The sequence below is a fragment of the Motacilla alba genome, chromosome 3, assembly GCF_015832195.1.
Source record: "Motacilla alba alba isolate MOTALB_02 chromosome 3, Motacilla_alba_V1.0_pri, whole genome shotgun sequence".
Classification (NCBI taxonomy): domain Eukaryota; kingdom Metazoa; phylum Chordata; class Aves; order Passeriformes; family Motacillidae; genus Motacilla; species Motacilla alba.
This window is the reverse complement of record NC_052018.1, coordinates 31,006,997-31,012,996: the sequence shown is the minus strand read 5'-3', so window position 1 is coordinate 31,012,996 and position 6,000 is coordinate 31,006,997.

Below are 6,000 nucleotides of genomic sequence, written 5' to 3'. Positions count from 1 at the left end.
AGAGGGCTCTCCCTTTCCAATTCTGTCTGGTCTTGCTAACACAGATCTGATACACACTTTTTTTTTTTCTTTTCTTAATTGGCTGTCTGTCTCTCAATACACTGGTGTTAAAAAGCATAGGAGCTATGTAAATCCGTGGAATTCATGGGTGCAAAATAATTCTACCAAAAAAAAGTCTTCAGAAAAAAAAATTTACTTTTCTTCTGAAAATGAAGGAATCCCAACTGGTCACCAAGAAAAGGCTTCAACCCAGAAGCCCTAATAGATTCTGTACTTAAAATTTTGCTCAGGTGTCTGTATGTGCTATTCAGAGAAGCTGGCTTATTATATTAAAAACACTCAAAAATCTGAATTTCACTTGGTTTTATATTTGTACGTGTATGTGAAAGGGAGTTTTGATCTTCTGAACATTCAAATTTGAATTCAGCAGCAGAAATATGTGAGCAAGCCTCCTAAAATGGAAGTTTGCATCTAGGAAAGAAAGTGCCATTCTTATGGCCCAAACAACATCTCCTATTGCCAGAGGTAAATGCTGTACATTTTTCTTAAAACACAATAAATATTCAAGAAGGTGCAAACATTACTGAAGAATACACAAGAAGCAGAATATACTGAAACAGCCCACCACCCAGATCACAACTTTTAGAAAATGTTGGCCACATTTTCTTGTGATACAACTGTCATAAATTCCACTGAAGTCAATTCAGTCACAAAAGTGAAGGAAGGCAAATTTTAGTATCATACATTTGCCAGAAGTGGTGGGGAGAATAAACTTTTCTGTAGTCATTATCTCAAAGGGGGGTTTTGGCCTTTGCTTGAAATACCTGAATCTCAAAATGAACAATTGCTGAGAGCAGGAAAATCATAGAATTTTTTCAACATCTGTGTTTTATAGAATGCACTCTGTTTTTCTTCACATGTTGGTATCAAGGTGAGAGGTATTTACTTCAGCTATTTAAAATATTACAGAATTGATTTTTTTTTTTCTGGGTACCCACACCTCAGCTAAATAAAGAGCTTGTTTCTCTGTCTCTAGAAAATCTGCAACACCATGAACTGAAGGAGGAGGTGGGGGTAGGTAGAGAAGTCAGGGGGATTACATTCCTTTTATGTGCTGTTCAAAAGCTGCTAAAGTTTTTTTAAGATCTGGGGACTCAAAGGTCAGTTGGGGGTTAGATGTGGTAGTGGAAAAATATCTGGCTGGCATAGTCCATGGAATGTGTTGCAACAACCTTGAAAAACTCTGGAAATACAAAGCTTAGGAATTTTATAGAAATTAAGGAGTTATTGGCAACATTTTTGACAGAAGACAGCACAGTGGAAATATCCTCATCCCAAAAAACTCCTGATGACATTTCTGGCTCATTTGTTTTTATTGCATGGCAATACACTGACATCTAGTGGGTATTGTCCTCTCAGGAATGCTGGGCCTAACCAGGAGTGGGAAGAAATTGTCTGATCTAATCTTTTTTTTTGAATTTATTTTATAATGGAACAGAATATTTTTGACCAGACAAAAACTTTCCTGGAAATTTTTCTCTTACTTTTTCATAGGAAACCACAATTCTTCCATCATTTGCCATTTTTGGCTGAAAGCTAAACTGAAGTTTTTTGGCTTTTTTTTTAATTAAAGTTCAGTGTTTTCAGTTTCACACAGAAATTTTCCAAGCAGCTACCTCTCCAGTCTCTGTCCCTGAGAGGCATCCATTGCCACTCTACCACGCAAATCCTCCTCCTTTCTCTTACAGTTCAGGGAAACAGAATGAAGGTCTCTGCACAGAGGAGACACAGTTGTACAACTGATTGTTTGCCTTTTCTCACACACATAAAGCCATCTTGGTTAATATTCTTTCAGTTTGGACTGAAATGCCTCTGAAGAGGATGAGAATTTATCCCCCAGGGAGATGCAGGACTGCAAAGCTCACATCTCAGCAGCTGGTGTGTGGCAAGGTGGGGTGGGGTATGGCATTCCCTGTGTGATCTCTGCTTTGTGGACCAAGAAAAACACATGAAAATTAAAGCTTCTGCTGTTCTCCCTCTCCAAGCAACATGGCCTTTCCCCAGGCACTGGATTTCTCTGTCTGATGACTTTATGAATCCTTGTAATCAAAGCCTTCTTTTCACTTTGTTCTGCACTTCCAATCTGCCATTCCCACCCCAGGTGTGATTAATCCCATTGCTTACTAAAGGGTTTTCCCCTCTCAAACCCCTTTTCCGAGGCAAGATGGGGGGGCTTGGCTGCCGCCCTCATCAGCCCTGCTTTGGCAACCCTGGACCACCTCTCCAGCCACCGCTAGATAGGAGACCAACACATGCTGTAGGGGCAAAGCTCAGCTTCCCTGACATCTGCAAACAGGAATGGTCTGGGGGCTCTTGTGTTCCAATGAGCATTTACTGTGTCAAATCATGAGAGAAACCAAGCAAGGGAAAGGGAGAGGCGTCAGCAGGGCTGCAAGGTAAGGGGCTGGGAGGTCTGTGATTTGCCATGGGAGGGTATTTGGTGTGGGACAGCAGGAAAGTCCTCCTTGTCCTCACCCCCAGCTCTAAAATGGGGGCTATGACTGGCTGCCATGTGTCTATTGGCTTGATCTGCTGGGCTGGTGAGAATCTTTGTGCCTGGCAGAAGAACAGGCTAGTAATGGTGTCCTGGTTCTGGCTAGGACAGGATTATCTTTTTGCAGTAGCCAGGAGGGGGCATGGCTAGGACCTGAAAGTTTTTCTATACCACCTCACAACATTTCTGGGGGTAGGGGGAAGGGAGTTTGATTCCAGAAGAAGGGCTCTCTTGTAGCTGGGTTGTGAGCAGTGAGCATTGGGCGTGTGAATCACTCTCTTCTTTGTACTCTTTCATTACTAGTATTGTTGTTGTTGCTGTTGATTTTTCTTATCTCATTGCTGTTTCCAGTAAGCTGTTCTTGTCTTAACTTGTGATCTTTGCCTTTTGTGCCTCCAATTCCTCTCTCCAGCCCATTGCAGTGGGGAGGGGAAGGGAAAAGTGGGAGAGTGAGAGAGGCAAGTGGTTTAGAGAGTCTCAATGAATTGAGGAGTAACATTCCAAGTCTCACTGAACTGGGCAGTACCATTCCTAAATCACAACAAATGGTCACCCCTGAATAACTACTAAGGTAGCAAGTCCCTCTCTGTACCAGGGAAAGGACATCCTCAATGATACCCAGATGGTGTGGTGGCTCAGCAACCCAGTTTCTGACAGGGCAAGGCATGAACCAGGAGACCTGAATGCCTGGGTATAAAACAGGGGGAAGGCTGGTAGGACTGACAGCTCTCTGCCATTTGCTTTCTGCTTGAAAGAAATAATATATTTAATGCTAGGGTTGTGAATTATATGGACTCAGCTGTTCAAAAGTCTGAGAAAAAGAGCTTTATTCAGGAGACTGTGAAATATTGGTGAGAAGTTTCACTGAGTTTTTTGCACACCTCAGATTTATTCAACTAATACCAACTATAAGTCTGTGTTGTTTAAGAGCAACTGATACAATAAATCACTTCATGTATAAGAATTACTGTCCTTTCTGATAGAGTACAGATAAGACTCTGTCTTAGAGAGAAGCACACAGGCATTAGAGCAAACAATGTAGCAGCTCAACTGTTGCAAAAAAATTATACTGCAAGAAAAAATAATTTCCAGTTAAATTTGATTCAATTTGGGTACATGTGCACAGAAACTGATGTGGTCTATGAATTTTTTTACCTCCTGGTTTCTGCACAACAGCAAATATTTTTCCAGGCTTGTTTTGATGCATTTTTTATAGTGTTATTTCATTCCTGGAACTGGAGGGAAAATGGATGAGGAGCAAATTTCCAGCACTGCTGCAGCTTGGAATTTCACCTTGATGGTGAAAAGCAGTTGGATCCAAGCTTGGGTACAGACCAGCAAGAGGTCTAACAGGTGCCCAGCCTGTTAGTGTTTGTAAACCTTCTTTTCTTCAGCCTGAAAATACCCTGAATCTATGCTGAATGCATTTTAAACTATAAACAAAATTGATACTAATCGAACACTGCCATTTTTCTCTTAGACATTGATCCTGATAATTCAAGGTAAGCCATTATATTCATTAGGATTTGATGGGATTTTTTGCCCTTAGCCATAGTAGCCACAGCAACAGTTTGGGTATCTTTTAAATACTGGAAGACCAAAGGTCTTGGTTTCAAATCTTCTTAAAATGACCCAGCATTTTCTTGGACAGAGGCAGGCGGTGGTGGCCGAGTGGGTCGGTGCAGGCTGGCATACTGCCTGGCCCTGGGGCCAGACGTCCTGCTAGCACTCAAATTGTCCTCCTGGCATTCCCCTCCAGCCTTCAGAGCAGAAACTCATGTTTGATTGCATTCAAGGGCAGATTGTCTTTGCTGCTTGGCCCCAGTCCCTGCAGCAGCAGAATATCCTGATGACTTTTGCAGGCTCGGAGCAGCGCTGTTTTGCCATCGCGGCAGGTTCTGATGTCAGGACGTCTGAGGGGCAGCACACAGGTTAAGTAAGGCTACTGTGCGTGCAGTTAGCCTTTCTCATCCAGGAGCAGCAGCAAATGTTTGCGGTCTCATCCTCCTCAAAAGCTCAGTGGCCTTTTTACTGGTGGCAAATTCCTCAACACCAGTCTCATCAGGATCAAACAGAAACAGAGCTTTCTGGGCTCAGAAAAGCATAAAGACCAAACGCTGCCAAATGCTGTGTCTGGAGCAGTTCCTCCCTAAATCTCCATGGGAATGAGATGGGAAAACAAGGGAACATAATGCCAGTCTCTGAACTGTTTCTCCATCCTTCATAACTGTAAAATGCTGCAGATAGAATCCCCATTTAGAGAGAGATGAAAGAAGCAAAAAGCAGGAAAAGCAAATTTACTTTGTTAAAGTGAAAGTCAATAAACAGGATATGTCTCACTATTTTTTGCCTCCATTGCATTTAACTACTGATAATAAAAACATCCCCACCTCAGCTGGCTCAAATCAGGCACCTCTTTCTGGCTACGCATTCTGACATTTCTTTTTACCTGTGGGCACAGCTCTTCACTGAAAATGATCCCTTCTTGATTAAAGAGCCAGGCCAAGCAAGTGAGTCTTCTCTGCTGAATAGCTCTTGCCTGGGCCAGGCTTCCCACAGGATGCAGTTCTAGAGGGCAGAGCCCTGGCCAAAAGCAGGGATGGCCAGCTCCAGCACTGCCTGCCTTGCCAGCAGCAGCAGGCAGAAAGTCCCCTTAGACCCAGCCTCAGGGTCAGAGCTCTTCCGTCACCCTGAGCTGCACCCCACTTATCAAGGGAAGACAAGGAGAGCCCAGAGCTCCCAGCTGCCAGCCATGATTTAAAGGCAGGCATGTCCCTCAGAGCACTTTGAAGCAGGCTGGGGTTGCTATTGCCATGGACTGAAACCAGCCCAGCATTGCTTTCTTATCAGTGGCATGTATTGTGGCTGTCAGGCACTCGAGTCTATCCACTCCTCATCAGGAGGATCCACGTACTGGATCAAGTCCAGAGAGGGTCTAGAGTGCTCTGAGGCTCACAAGATAAAAGTTTTAAGAGTCTAACTTCAGCTCATCATGAGATAAGCTGGCAGGAGCTTCAAAAAAAACCAGCACTGAGTCTGAAACCAACAAATGTCATCAGGGCTTTCAGGTCAGGACATTCTGCTTCTTCCCATATTGCTTCTGGTACTGCACCTTGAGATTTTAGGATTTCCCCCCATTCCTTCAGGACTCATATCCCAGATCCCCAGAGATAGGAGCCTAACTATTTCTTTTTAAAACAGGAGCAACATTTCACTTGCTTGCTTGCTGCCTTTCCTTCTATTCCTCATCTCTGCCCCTCCGAACACAAGGCAAAATAAAACCCAGTTATCTCCTCTACTCCTCTCCTACCTCACTGTCCTCTTGCTGAGGACAGGATGCTCATAAAAGAGGGGATGAAAAGTTTCCTTGCCAGCATTATTCTCAGATTTGTGTAGCATCCACAACTTGGAAGGCATGCAGATCACATAAATGAACGACCATGGGA